This window comes from Suncus etruscus, chromosome 16 (genome assembly GCF_024139225.1).
Source record: "Suncus etruscus isolate mSunEtr1 chromosome 16, mSunEtr1.pri.cur, whole genome shotgun sequence".
Lineage (NCBI taxonomy): Eukaryota > Metazoa > Chordata > Mammalia > Eulipotyphla > Soricidae > Suncus > Suncus etruscus.
The window spans coordinates 66,970,938-66,987,055 of NC_064863.1; the positions used below are offsets into that span (position 1 = coordinate 66,970,938).

Sequence of the window (16,118 nt, forward strand, 5' to 3'; positions counted from 1 at the left end):
CACCCTCCCTGATGCCCTCTTCCCTTCCACCCAGCTTCTCCTGCCTGCCTCTGGGGCAAACATTTTACTTCTCTCTCTCTCTCTCTCTCTCTCTCTCTCTCTCTCTCTCTCTCTCTCTCTCTCTGTCTGTCTCTGTCTCTGTCTCTCTCTCTTTCTCTCCCCCTTTCTTTTTGATGTTGTGGTTTGCACTACTCCCATGAATGCCCCTTGCATATAAGAATCTTCTCTACTCTAACTGCACTCTCCACTCTTTGTGGCAAGCTTCCTACCATTGACTGGTCCTACTAATCCTCATTTCTTTGTCTCTAGAGATCATCTCCACACTGTCTTTTATTTTCATTTTTGTTTCTGGGTCACACTTGGCTGTGTTCAGGGCTTATTCCTGGATCTGTGCTCAGAGATCACCTCTGGTGGTCCCTGGGGAACAGTATGTAGTACCAAGAATATAACGTGGTTCAGTTTCATGCAAAGTACATGTCCTACCTGCGGTACTATTTCTCTAGCCAGAACAGAAAAAGATTAGTCTAGTTTCTCTAGTTGGTATAGTAATTACATTAAGTGAAGAGTCAAAGCAATAAAATTTTAAAGCCAGCTCAGACATTAAGCCTTGTTTATATATTGCATCTTTTTTTGGTATTTTATTTAGGAGCTTCTTTTAGTTAGATATGCAACATTATTTAGGAATTCCAAGAATGCTATAGCATCTTATTTTCTTTTTGTAAAATAAATGAACAACACTGCTATAATAATAACATACAAACTACTTACTGAAAGAAGAGAGAGATCTGTCTGAAGGCAACCTCAGGCAATTCTAAGCCAACCGTGCTGACAGTTCAATACTAGAGCTTTGAGGATGCGATGCTACTCAGGTGTCGTAATGCTGGGTTTTTAAGTTGCTAGGGCCCTCCACGGCTCATCCCCATGATGCTCAGGGGGCCATGTATTGCCAGGGTTTGAACCAGGTAGCCAAATATGAGGATATATCTGAATTCATGTACTATTTCTATGGCCATGAACTGTTATATTTTCAAACTGAAAAACAAGAATATTGAACTTATTGTGAATATAATGAAATATAGGATTTTATAATATAAACATACCAAAAATTTTTTCAAGGTCTCCATTTGTGTTTCAAATTTTCTGTCTGCTCTCTGTAACAAATCTTTGTCTGTCTACAATATTAATAAAATGCTTAACAGTTTCTGGGTTGATTAATTGATAGTTAAAAAGTAAAATTGCCTGAAGGCATTTTTTGCATATGTATTTGAAATTTTTTAAAAATTGCATATGTTCTGTCTTCACTTGTACAGATTAGCTAACTAGGACGCTTTTAACTGCATTCCTTAGAATGCTTTTTTTAGTCTGACTAAAGATTTTGGTATATCTAAAAGACCCTCCTTCTACAAATTCATTTTCTACATATCCATGTTTATCTTCTCCAAGCCACATAAAAGCCATATAATTTTCTTTACATTTTATGATGTATCAGCTTTCTACCTTTAGAATGGAGCCCAGGTTCAAGTGAGATTCTGTGTTACCAAAAATCAGGGTAGTCAGCCTTGATTTCCAAAGAAATACTTTCTCTTTTCTACATTTGACATTCAGCATGGGGGGAAAAAAACCCTTCAGTCCATATTAAGTTCAATCACAGTGCCCCAAATGGATAGAGACTGAAATAGTATCTTTTGGATAAAGCACAGGAATTAAATTATAATATATGTTCTATTGTTAATGGAATCATTCCCCTGGGGGTGCTGGAAATCTCAGAGCCATCTACAATGCAGCCAGATAGAACTCTTGTTGGCTGTTTACAAGGTTTTACTGAGTCTCCTAGAAGATCTGGAATAATAGAGCAGTGCAGAACAGAGCTGTGGAGCTTTGCCCAGGTTCAATATGGATATGGCCTTGTAATGGGCTGGCAACACTGGTTGATGCTATTTAAGTCTGAAAGAGTTATTAGAGTTACCAGTCAGAACTTGTGCTGACCCAGTGGATTCTGTTGAACCTCTCTATGGGTTTTACATAGGATTCTGGCACTTGTCTGCAGATCTGTTGTTGGTTCTGTTATTTAAAGTCACTGGCCCACTCTGTCTCCCTACTGTCTACTCTTTTGTCTCTTTGTTTCTCTCCCAGAAGAGTATAAGCTTCCTCAGAAACTCATTGTCTCCCATTTCTCTAACAGCTCTTAAACATCTGAAAATTCGTACACAAGTTCTGCAATCATTTTTAAAAATTTATTTATTTCTGTTGTTTGTGCCACTTCTGGCTGTGCTGAGAGCCTATTCCTGGCTCTTTGCTCAGGCATCATTTCTGGCAGTGCTCAAGGGACCATATGTGGTGTTGAGGATCCAATTTGAGTGGACTATTACAGGGCAATCACCCTACCTGATGTGCTGTCTGATTCTACAAGTTCAGTGTCTTTTCTGTAATTACTGACTGCAGTGCAGGGTCTGGGAAGTAAGAAGTTCTCAGGACAATGGGTCTTTTATATGGATATATTGTGTGATGTTAATAAATCCTAGTTAAACCTTGAAGGTGCAGCAATTCAATTCTATTGCTACTAACTGTCTAACAGTAGTGAGACCGGGGTTAAGCTGAAATGACTCAGGTGAACTATCTAAACCTTCTTTCTACCTGTGGGTGGGTGTCTGCAGTGTGCCCTTTTCTAGAGATTGGTTCCTGATTCCTTTTGAGTGGCTTTTCATCTTTTTATCTGCAGAGACACTGCTCTGTAAACCACATAGAAGCCTTTCAACTTCTCTTGCATTTTGCCAATTGACTAGTACTGTCAACTAATTGGAGTGGAAATGTAAAATGAAAGCTGTATTATTCAGCTGCCAAGTCTTCTCACTTGGCAGGGAATGGGTGATGTCGGTCATTGTACCAGAAGTGAATTTGCTCAGGGTTTTGCTTCTGGAGTTACCAGTGAACTCTAGGAGGGTCTTTCTTGCAGTTACCCGATCCCTTGCTTCTCTTGTGGCTTCCTGGCAAACAGAGAAGCTTGAAGCAAAGCTTATCAAGCATTTCTTATTGTTAAGAAAATACCACCACTGTGTATTCTGCTGACTTTGAGAGGGGATTGCTTGGTTTAAGTACTTAGTCACTATGCCATTCCCATCAGAACTGGCAGTTAATTTCCTTTTGATTTAAAATGGGTTGGAGATCCACATTCCCAGAAGTGAATGTCTTAACCTCTTGTGCCAGTTGTGGCCTATGCTGGGCATTCTTTGGAACAGTAGCTGATGCAGAACCAAAGCACATTTTGTAAATTAGTTATAAATGAGGAAAAGCTTACATGTCTTGAAAGAATTGAAAAGTTAAATGGAAAAATAAGGAAAGGAAAACGTTTTTGATATGTCTCATCATTGAAGTTGATCATCTGAGCGGTTTGGGCCCTCAGATGATTAACATCTGAGAAAAGAAAGACAGCTTTCTTTTTACCCACTTTTTTTTTCTCATTAATTCACTAATAAAGTGACAGTAGTGAAATACTACATAGATCTAGCGCCACCTTCCCGGCCCCTTGTTGTGGTATTTCAATTACCTTTTCACATCCTCTCTCAAACTGAGGTTGGAAGCCTCTAGAGGGACTCAGCCCATTTTCAGCGTTTTTGACTTTTGACTTCTTTTTTTTCCTCTTATTTTGTACCCCATTCTATTGCTTTTCTTGCCTTCAAACAAAACCACATACCTCAATTTTTCTAGCTCTGCCTCTTAAATAGAGGGGGAAACAAGGGAGGGTTCCAGGACCAAATAGATATGTGATCACTAATAGTAAGCCAGACAAAGAGGGGTCCACCTACTCTAGCAGCCCGGGGGGTGATGGTGTAGTATATGGGTTGTAGAAAGGGAACTGGAATGCGGGGAGGACATAGTTGGTGATGGGTATTCCCCTGACTCATTGTTAATATGTACCTAAATTACTACTGTGAAAGATATGTAAGCCATTATGGAAAAAAAATGTGTTTTTAATCAGAAACTTTCTTTGACTTGCACGTATTATTATTATATCAATTATATTATGTTATGTTATGTCACTATATTATGTTATGTTAGTTTACCTCATTATGTTAATCAATTTTGTCTCTTGAATAAATTCTTACAATAAAAAGAAAAAATTTAAAACAAAAAAAAAAGAAATACTACATAGGGTAAATTATAGTGCCTCTAATATGTAAACTCCATTGCATGGTACTTCCTTTCCTCCCCACGACTTAACCCTGAGCTTGTGACAGTAGTAATCCTCTTAGAGCTTTAGAGCCCTCCTCAGCACAGCATTTAAATGAACCATTTCCAGAGCTGGCATATGTAAGAAAACCTGTTTACAATCTCTGATTTAGAAATTTGGAAGGATATTTCCACTGTGAATATCGGATATGTAAATAGCAGCAGTTATTATTAACACACTTCTCATTGCCAAAACTAAGAAGGTTGATTCAGTAGTGGTGTTTAGTACAATTTTGCTACTCTATCATTATTATTTTTTTCCATGTGGCTTTTGAAAGCATTCTCAAACATTTCTAAAGGAAAAACTTATTTCCTTAAAAGCTTGAGATCTTTAGTATTTAACAAAGAAAAATCACTGAGAAGCGCCTGACTGCCCATGTTGGTCCCTGATTCTCTTTCTCACTGGCAAAAAATCCTTGTTAGCTGAAATGATATTTGGTGTAGGTGGCAACAGCAGCCCAAATTAGTTATATTTATTGATAGCTGATAGATTATGTGTAAGCTGGTTGAAATCTATTCTCTCCAGAGCTATCCTTGTTTTGGAAAAATGTGGATCTACCACAAATGAGTGGAACTTTTCTTGGTACCATAAAAAGACATTGGGGTTCGATAATGAGTGTGTAAAGAGCCTGACAGTATGCTTTAAGGGCAGAGAAACTCTGTATCTCTTAGGCCAAGGAATTCCCTTTCTAATTTCCCCAATATTTACTGCGCCTATGCCCCCCCCAAAAAAAAGGAAGAAGAAGCACAAAACCTTGCCACACCAGCCCTCCTCCCTTTGTTTCTTTTTATCTTTTGCTTTTATTTTTCTTCCTTATGAAAAGAAAGGTTAGGGTTAGGGTTAGGGTTTTTTTTGTAGTTGCTTGTTTTGGCTTTATGGGTTTTTTTGTTATGTTTTTCTTCTTTTTTCCCCTTCTTTTAAATTGATATTTATAGCCTCTAAACAAACTCCTCCCAGTTTTCTTTTTTCTTTTTTTTCTAACAGAAGCACAGAACTTGAATCATCTTGTTTTGCCTCATAAATTGAGGGGGAAAAATGGATGATAGCAGGACCAAACAGTCGTACGAACATTGAGTGGAAATAAAAAATCAGATCAGATTTAAACACCAAACCCAAAGTCAATGACAGCAGAATCAATACCCAATCTACAACAAGCTATACACAGAGGGGAACAGTTACACTAGCAGTCTTGGGGGCAAAAAAGGGAGATATGGGATGCATGCTGGGAACAGGAGTGGAGGGAGGACACGGGTGGAGGGGTGGTGGTGGGAATGGCTCTAATTCATTGTCACTCTGTACCTTAAATATTACTGTGAAAGATTCATAATTCACTTTGATCACAATAAAAATTATATAAAAAAGTGGATCTAGGAAACAAGTAGTGTTGGGTCAAATACAACATACATTAGCAATAACAGATTAAAGAATTTCTTTCGGGTAGCTATTTGAGGCACACGTGATGGTGCTGAGAGCTCACTATTGGCTTTATGTTCAGGGTTCACTTTTTTTGTTTGTTTGTTTTTTGGGCCACACCCGTTTGACGGTCAGGGGTTATTCCTGGCTATGCGCTCAGAAATCACTCCTGGCTTGGGGGGACCATATGGGACGCCAGGGGATCGAATGCTAGCGCTTGCAAGACAGACACCTTATGTCTAGCGGCACTTTCCCGGCCCCTCAGTGATCACTTTTTGACAGTGTTTGTGGGCCAATATATGGTGCATAATGGGCTACTTGCAAGATAAGTAAGTGCCTCACCTCCTGTACTATATTTCCTCCAAATAATTTGTTTTAATAATAACTAAAGCATAGGAGCACTCTATAAAATGTGACACACTATAAAATGTGTACCTGTGATATATATATTTGTATATATGTAATATATACATATATACACATATACATATACATAATATCTAATATACATATATTTGTATATGAACACATAAAATAACTATAGTAACACACATTTATCATTTTGTTCCATTTTCCTTTATTTAGAATCAATCTAATATTTTTATGTTTACAGTTCTCCCTACATCACATCCTATGCTTTTCTACAATTTAATTTATTCTTAGTTAACCATGGTCTGAAATACTGTAAGATATTGAGAGAAACAGAAAGGGACAGAGACCAAGAGAACTATCAACTATCAATCAGAACATATTGCTATGGGTGTTCATTGATGATTACTTGCTATGCTTACTTTATAAATTAAGTCAACTATTAGGGAGCTAACAAGAAAAAAGATTAGTGACCGAGACATGAAACAAGAGGTTTAAATGATATATAACAAAGCTTTGATTTGCTGGAATGCAATCACATTAACAGGTGAACCAAACCTTCAGTCAGAAATAGAGGAGTACTTCTGGACAATGGTTTTAACTGTGACTTGAGTCTGTTATATCAATATCTCAAGTTGAACATATGGAATATGACTACCATAGGTTTTTATTGAGTAACATAGAGAGTGAATTACTGTTGTCTGTTTTTAACAGTTATATAAGAAAATATTCAACCATTGCTTAATTTTGGGACTAATAATTTCTTTATCTATCCATCTATGCATTTATCAATTTATCCTCAGTCACTGTATTATAAAGCTTTTGTTACTGCAATTTTTTAAATTAACAAAGTAGCTATTGTTTTAGTCAAAGAAGTTACATGCTACTTTTATATAAGGAAATTATTCTTACTATTTATTGGGAAAGAGGGGAGATAAATAGCTAATTATAAATTGAATGATAATAATCGAGTGGTAAGGGATGATAAAATAAATCATGTTAATAAAATGATAATATAGCTATAATTTAATTTTACATGCAGGCAATTGAGGGTTTAAATACTTTCTCCCCCTTTTTGGTATATGAAATTAAATCTTTGAAAGCTAAATTTGTAGAGAAAAAAACACAATTACAAGTTTATGCTATACTATTTCTCCCTAGTATGTAAAATTAATTAGTTCAAGTGGAAATATGAGACAGACATTTTATTAATTCACTCTTTCGGTGGTTAAATTCATGACGTGCTCTCAGCTTGTGCTTTCAATATAATAGGATTATATTAGAACAACTGAAAAACTATGAATGAAAATAGAAGTTAAGTCAGAGGAAAAACATGTGCTGGATGACCTCACTATCTGTGGTATAGAGGGAGGCTAAGAAAGGGAACAGTATTTTTTTTAATATGGAATGCTTCATGAATCTGTGTGTCATCCTTGCGCAGGGACCATGCTAATCTCTGTTTTGTTTCAATTTTAGTATGTGTGCTGCCAAAGCGAGCACGGGAACAGTATTTATTGAATGACAAACCTTTGGCCTTCAATTACAAAATTCATATTACTGCACATTGGGGTAGAGGGTGAGGGGAAAGAAAAGATGGACAAAAGACAATATGAAGACAATGATGAAAGGTTATGGCACTTTGGTAGTGGAGGGTTGCAGTAATTTTGTGCACTAATACCAAATGTTAAACAGAAAACTATAATAATAATTGATTATAAAGAAAGAATTACAGAGGTAAGCTTGTGTTCCTTCCATTCCTCCAGAATTTAGAATGCAAAGCACTTTCATTAGATAATTTTTACTCTATTTTGTATAGGATTACTTTTTTATATTTTAGTATAAGAATATGGTTACTAGCATTGCATATAGTGACTATTTTGTAAACATTTAAGCTATGACAAAGTTAATATCTCTTGTTTTGAAATTTGAAATTTTTAAAGTTCTAAATGCTACAATTACTCCCTCTATTATACATAATGCTATATCAACTGACTAAGATTGTGGCAAGTGACCAAGCTAATTAGATGCTTCCTCTAGAGCAATTATTGTGCCAACAAGGGCATTCATTTATTTTGTCTTTACTTTTATTCTATTGGGTCCCTAATTTATTCTTACATTATGCTAGGAAATGGAGACTAAAAAAGAGGGAGAAATACCCAGATTGCAAATCTGAAAAGTAGCTGAAATGGTATTTGCTTCTAATTTACCACTCTACCATATTGGTATTGCTCCTTCAATTAGTTTGCTAATTGTGTTCATAGACCAAAGCTATAGCTATAGAGGTTGGTACAGTGGAGAAACCATAAACTTTCGAATCCAATGGACAATATTTCAAATAGGAATACCACCATTTTCCATCACTGGGGATATTATATATCTTCTCTGAAATTTGCTTTTCTCATCTGTAAATAGGGAGTGATGATTTTCCTTATTTATATCAAACTATTTTTGGCAGAAATAGAAAAATTATGTGTAAAATCACCTGAAACCCTGAAGTACCTTCTTTCTCACTTTCCTTCCTGCACAAAGCAGAAATTAGAGGAGTATGTCATGCTTTATGGAAGCAGAATGAGCTATGGAAATACGATGAATGAAAATACTGAGTTGCTCTGGGAGATAGAGAAATCTTCCTTGAAGAAACAGATCTTTCAGTTGGGTCATGGAGGATGTGGAGAAATCAGATTAGGAGGAATGAAAGTGTCCTGAGGCAGCTCAAGGGGCATGTTACGCAGGTTAACACATAACCATAGTCTCCTATAAATTTTGACTCCCCTAGTGAGTCTCATCACCTTGGTCTATTAAAAGGACTATAGTGGAAGTTATGGAATTACAAGTGACAATACTGCTGCCCAATATAAGAAACTTGTTATTACTGGTATTTTATGGTTACAATATAAGATACCTACTTTTATGGCACTTGTTTTTCATTGCGCTTTGCGGATTTTTTTCCCTTTTGAGTTCAAGGTTTGTGACACCCTTGCATTTAGAAATTATATTGATGTTATTTCCCCCATAGCATGGCTGACTTTTCATCTCTATGACATTTCATTAGTTAAAATTAATTGAAATTTTCAAAATAAACAGGAATTGATTTGAAAGTTTTTTTTCTTTGAGACAATTCAGTTGCATACACAATATAGTATAGTATAAACATTTATTTACTCTACGTTTGGAAGCAAAAATATTAGTGTGACTAAAAATCATGGGCTTGATTACAATGGTCTGGGACTGACCCATTTATTGCCAGTGGTGTCTCTATATCATAGAAAGAAAAGAATAGATTTAAATCTGAGATTTATCTATTGCTAGATATGTCTCTATGGTTCACTCAGTCTTTATATACTCTTTTTTATATTCTCAGTTATAAAGTCATTCATGTATACAAATAGATAAATGAGTCTACATACTCATTGATAATCAGGGTAGTGTGCTACTTGCTCTCAGAATTCTGGGAAGATCTCTTGGGCTCTGAATATGGAGAGAACCTGGAGAAATAATGGCACTCGGTGTGGTTTGTTCCTTTTCCTCCACCAGTACCCTACTATTCTAAGAGACAGATGTACTAAAACGTGATGTTAACTTTGCATGTGGTTCAGACTATCTTGTCAGGCAACTGAACAAAGACAGTTTCAGTTCTATATAGCAGCTTTCTTTTCATCTGCGAGCTATGCTGTTGTTTCTATATCCAAGTGGATATTCTTATAACGGATGCATTCAGATTTATCATTTCATGACAGCAAGAGGCAGAGATCAGGTTCAAGCTAATCACTCCACAGTTCTAAAATGGGAAACTGCTTATATTCTTTCTGAGGATAAGAAACTTTACAAAGGGGTTAGACTGGGGGTAGGATTTTGTATGGAGTGAGTCTTTGAAATGTCCTCACATATGAAGTGATTTATATTTTCTCTTTTATTTGGCATTAGGTTGTAATTGTTCCTTCTGTAAGGAGAGAATATAAATACAAGGACACACATCTTTTCTTAACAATTGCCCTCTACTTCTTTTTATCTGAGACTGGATAAGGAGCCTACCATGAACTTTAAAATGAAATCAAGTGAAAAAGGTATTGTTTATCTAAGCTGTCTGCAGAAGGACACTTGGGGAGCAAATTGAACTCTAAAATAACCTTATGAAGGTTATTGATTCATTTCTTTATGGCTCCTTGACAAACAAGAACCATTATTTCCATGCCTGAACTGGAGCTAAGTCAAAGAATCCTGTTTTATGGATTATCTTTCCAGAAAAGCAGACATGTCAGGAAAAAATGAACCTCTAGACATGAAGATATGAGGTCTACTTGAATATTGTAGTTCTTTCATTGCTTTGAAGGGCAAGTAGGGAACCGTTAATTTTCTTTAAATATTGTGCAGTGCTAGAGGTTTGGGAATAAGTGGGGAAGCTGAGATAAATGGCTCATTAAATGTATTTGGAAAGTGGTTTTACTTAATGTTCTAACCACATTTCCCCCCAATCTCCTATTCCTCTTAACCATTTCAACTCCAGTTCAACTCCAAAGCTCAGATTTTAGTTCATAGGGGAATGGAGTACAAATTTTTTACTTCCATACTCTATTTTATTTTGAAATTAAATTATGTTATGATATGTATGTTATTGATAAAATGGAAAATATAAATAAGGATTAAGGAAAACAACTTTATTTAAACATTTTGATTACATATATGATTGTGATTAGGTTTTAGTCATGTAAAGAACACCCCCTTCACCAGTGCAACATTCCCACCACCAACGTCCCAAATCTCCCTCCATTCCACCTCACCCCCACCCGTACTCCAGACAGGCTTTCCAGTTCCCTCATTCATTCACATGATTATAGTAGTTCTCTGTATAGTTATTTCTATAACTGCACTCACCACTCTTTGTGGTGAGCCTCATGAAGTGAGCTGAAAGTTCCAGCCCTCCTCTCATTGTCTCTGAAGATCGTTGCAAAAATGACTTTTATTTTTCTTAAAACCCATAGATGGAGTGAGACTATTCTGCGTCTCTCTCTCTCTCCCTCTGACTTATTTCACTCAGCATGATAGATTCCATGTATATCCATGTATAGGAAAATTTCAAAACAATTTTAAAATACCCCATAACTCACTCCTGGGATGCTGGTTCATATAATTTTATACTTTCTGTGCATATACATAGTTTTTCTCTATAAAAAGCCACTGTTTTCTAAGTACTTCTTTGCAATTTGAAAGCACAGCTTTGGGGAGCTTTATTTTTTTCTCATTTTTGACCTAAGAAGCTAAGGGAATTTAAAATGAGATTAATGAATTAATAATTAAAGTAAGGTTATACTATCATTCAGATGAAGAAAGTTTTATGTTTACAGTTGATTATGCTCTTTTTATGGAATCCTATAAATTATTTCCTCCCAGAAATTTGAGTACTGATGAGGGATATAACTACCATTTTATTTTAGTACTGGTCAATGTTCAAAACTACTTAACCAAGTGGAGTAAGTTTTTAAAAAATTTTTTTTATTTAAAACATGTGATTGGGGCTGGAGTGATAGCACAGCAGTGGGCATTTGCCTTGCATGTGGCTGACCTAGGAGGGACCCGGTTTGATCCCCAGCAACCATATGGCGCCCCAGCCTGCCAGGGGTGATTTTAGAATGCAGAGCCAGGAGTGACCCCTGAGCACATCTGGGTGTGGTCCAACAACCAATCAATTAATTAATCAACCAATTAATCAATCCATCAATCAAAGAATCAATAAAGTTTTAAAAAATAAAGCATTATGATTTACCAAATTATTCAGTTCCTTCCTTCCTTCCTTCCTTCCTTCCTTCCTTCCTTCTTCCTTCCTTCCTTCCTTCCTTCCTTCCTTCCTTCCTTCCTTCCTTCCTTCCTTCCTTCCTTCCTTCCTTCCTTCCTTCCTTCCTTCCTTCCTTCCTTCCTTCCTTCCTTCCGTCCTTCCTTTTCTTGAATTTTTGGGCCACACTCAGTGATGCTCAGGGGTTACTCCTGAATATGTGCTCAGAAATCGCTGCTGGCTGGGGGAACCATATGGGACACTGAGGATCGAACCCAGGTCTGTTGTGGATCAGCTGTGTGATTGCAAGGCAAACTCCCTGCCACTGTGCTATCGCTCCAGCCCTCAGTTCTGTCCTTCTTAACACCACCAATGCAAATAAGTCCCCTTGGCCCCTGTTCCCCACTATGTAAAGTAAATTTTAAACTTACTTGGGGAATGGAGGCACTACAGTTTCTGGAAAACACGTTATTCACATACAAGTTGTTCTTTTTGTGACTGAAACCCAACTATAATCACGTTTGTAATCACAGATTTTAAATATATTATTAAAAGAAATAAAATTGTAAATGCTCTTTAAGCAGATAATATTGTATTGTTTTTTGAAATTATTATAGTATAATCCTTTAATATATATTCTAATAAAAACCTTTTGATATCATTCCTTTTGTCATGTTAGATTGAGAGGATTAGAAAGAGATAAAATTACAATAGCTATATAGAAAATCTGTAAAAGTTACTTAATAATGTTATTTCTTTGTACTTTATGGCTCTATCCAAAGTTTTACCTATTGAGGAACTTTAGTATCTCAACCTTCATAAAACAATTTTATAGGACCATTGAAATCAATTCAGTCAATTTTAGATCTGAAAAATATATGATCATTTATTCAGACCTTGGTAAAGGACTTGTTTTATTTTAAATTAACCACAACTTTATTTACTTCATCATCAATACAAGTAAGATAGTGTTTTTGGTTTGTTATTTTGTTTTTGCATCACACCTGGTGGAGATCAGGGTTACTCCTGGCTTGATGTGTAACAATTTAGCATTGGAAAAGAATAAAATTGAGTAGTGCTTTTGGGCCATGTTGCACTATAAGCAATTAATGGAGCCGATGACTGTCCATTACCTGTAAGGTAGGAAGGAATGGGTTCGTTGAAAATGTTCTTATGCCCCCACATACTCTGATAGCGCCACGTGGCTTTATTTCTTGTTTGTTTAGGCACACTAAAATGGGAAAATACTATACATACCAATAAGTTCTTATCTAATAGAGATGGGAACACACAAATCTTGTAGTGCAATGGGACCTTACACCCTGAACATTGACATAAAGACTTGGCACAGGCCTCAGAAGAATGGGCATTCTCCATTCACCCCTGATCTAGAGAAGACATCTACAAAACATCCAAGGTTGTATATAACATCACCTGGAGGCATTCCTCTACCAGGGAAGACCCTACAGCTGCTCTGACATCGATCTACTCAAAAGAGACTTCCCTTAACACTGAGAAGACTTAACAAGATCAATGACCTGCTTACTGGACAGGGCTTGCTGTATTGCCCCTTAATTGTGAGATTTGTCTATAACATCACCTGGAAGCAATCCTCTACCACAGAAGACCCTACCATGGTTCAGACATCGACCTGCTCAAAAGAGACTTCCCTTAACACTGAGAAGACTTAACAACAACGACCTGCTTACAGGACAGGGCTTACTGCATTGCCCTTTAATGGTGAGGTGAAACGAGAACATCATAACTTCAATGTAGGATATGCAGATTCCAGGATCTTTAATACAGAAACATGATACCAACAACATAGACTGTGTGAAAAGTGTGTTGGCACTACGGACAATGTCTTGGATTGGACGATAACTTACCTGAAGCCTAGGGTTGGTCTTATGCCAGGAAACTTCAGGGTTAGGATCTCTTTGTATTTAGGCCAAGGTTATTCCTTTCCATGCCTCTCATATTTTGGTGGGCCTATGCAAACAACAATTGCCACTCTAACACCATTTTTATTGTGCTCCTTTGACTCTAATCCTTAAAAAAAAACACCACTTAAAATTTGAGGTTAACTTAAGCTAATATTCATGTACATGGAAATATAAACAATACTATGCCTCTAATGTTTAAGGAGTTATGTAAGTTTTATGGCTTTAGATTGCCTGGTGTGCTGTTAAGAAATATTATAACGTGTTACAATCTGGGGATTTGAGGCACAAAGTAATTGTACATGGATTCTGTTTTATTTATCTTAACATTCTTTGGCTGAAAGTTCAAAGTTAAGATATCAGCAAGGGGACTTCTTCTGAGAACTATGTTATGGGTGATTGTATTCCACTGTAACTTTACCTTGTCCTCTTTCTTTGCATCTTTTGTTCTCATAATTCAAAATAAAAAAATTTAAAAAAAAAGAAAAAAAAGGAATGGGTTCATGGTTATGTTAATTCAGCATAACAGGTTCTTTTCAATAACTTTTGTCTCGAAAACCCAATCTGTAGATTTATTCCTCTCTTCTGCTATAGTGTTCTAGATCTTTCAGTGCCAGGACCATAGCAATCATCGTCATTTCACAGTGCTTTATCTGCCTCGCTAGAGAGGTAAGATAGGAAAGTTGTGGTTCTAAAAGACTGCTTTTTCTCTGAGAAAAGGAAATGTTTAGAAAATATTTGTGAAATGCCCGAGACACTATAGAAAACTGTTGGTTTAAAAATATATTAAGTTTAATTGGCAGTAGTTCTAGGTGCTGTTTAAATCTCTTTAAATGCATCATCTCATTTGAGCTTTTCAATAGCCCTATGAGTTAAATACTTTATCATTTCCATTTTACAATTGAGAAATATGGGACATGATCCCTTGACTTACTATTGGTTCTAAAAGACTGCTTTTTCTCTGAGAAAAGGAAATGTTTAGAAAATATTTGTGAAATGCCCGAGACACTATAGAAAACTGTTGGTTTAAAAATATATTAAGTTGAATTGGCAGTAGTTCTAGGTGCTGTTTAAATCTCTTTAAATGCATCATCTCATTTGAGCTTTTCAATAGCCCTATGAGTTAAATACTTTATCATTTCCATTTTACAATTGAGAAATATGGGACATGATCCCTTGACTTACTATTGGACTCATTGTCACACAATGGTTATGCCAAAATTCAAGCTCAGGCTGCCTGGATTCACAGTCTGGATTCTTAGTTCTGATAGAGTTTTGGGGATTATTGCAAATATCTCAATTCCTTGCTTCCAGTTTTATCATCTGTAAAGGGGTAGTAGCTAAAATAAAAATAGTGTTAGCTTCTCTGGCTTGTCATGTATGTAAGCACTTATTTAGTACAGACTGTCAGTTCCTTTTCTGCTGAACTCAAGGATGATGGTAAAGGAAACACAAATGAGACCACACTCCTCCAGACACAAAATCCTCTGCCTGTCAACACACCCTGCTCCAAGAGGGCTCAGCATAAGCTCAATGAATAGTAAGAACCACTGACTTTGTGAACTTGACATGTTTATTTAATATGTATGCTGAAACTGATATTGTTTGCCTGGAATCATATAGGAATATCTATTATGTCACACTTGAGAATGAAATTTGTTTTCCTTCACCTTCTTGTCATTGCTCTTTGGGTTAGAGTTGGCACACTATCGACAGTTTCAGAGGAATGTATATAACAGTAAGTGAAAGAAACTCAGGGGTATTCCTGGTTGGGTTTTAGAATTAAGTTGCTTAGGGGTGTGAATGTGTGTGTGTGTGTGTGTGTGTGTGTGTGAGTGTGTGTTATAGTTGTTGTATAGAATTAGTCACTGGGAAATGTAATCTTACCTCATATAAATATATTTTAATATCTTTGGGACTTAAAGCATATTCCTTAAGAAGTTAGGAATATAGCATTTCTCAACCCAGGACTCTCCTACCCCTGCTATTGGAGCTATAGCTCACATTTGTAAATCTGTAAATATGTGTAAATCACATATGTAAATCTGTTCAGCATTGTGTTGAAAGATCCTCAAGTAATAAATCAATAGGAGATATATTTGTATCTTATATATAAAGGCATTTATATCATATATATATATATATATATATATATATATATATATATATATATATATATATATATATATATATAAGCTAGAGTTTTATTTTAAGAAGCTCATGCGATTTTGAAAACTGGCAAGTGCACTTCAGTAGAATAGTCTGTCCAACTGGAAATTCGGAGAGGAGTTGAAATTGTACTGACCAAAAAAAGTAGTGTTTAGAGGGGCTGGCGAGGTGGTGCTAGAGGTAAGGTGTCTGTCTTGCAAGTGCTAGCCAAGGAAGGACCACGGTTCGATCC

At 36.2% G+C, this 16,118-nt stretch overlaps 1 long non-coding RNA gene and 1 other non-coding gene across 2 annotated transcripts in view; one reads left to right on the plus strand and one right to left on the minus strand.

The window, feature by feature from the left end:
- LOC126032665 (uncharacterized) overlaps positions 1 to 16,118 on the plus strand; it is a 207,477-nt gene that overhangs the window by 190,171 nt on the left and 1,188 nt on the right. The window lies entirely within an intron of this gene.
- Positions 7,407 to 7,510, minus strand: LOC126033129 (U6 spliceosomal RNA). Its single transcript, XR_007504282.1, has one exon. It is a non-coding gene; the product is annotated as a U6 spliceosomal RNA (small nuclear RNA).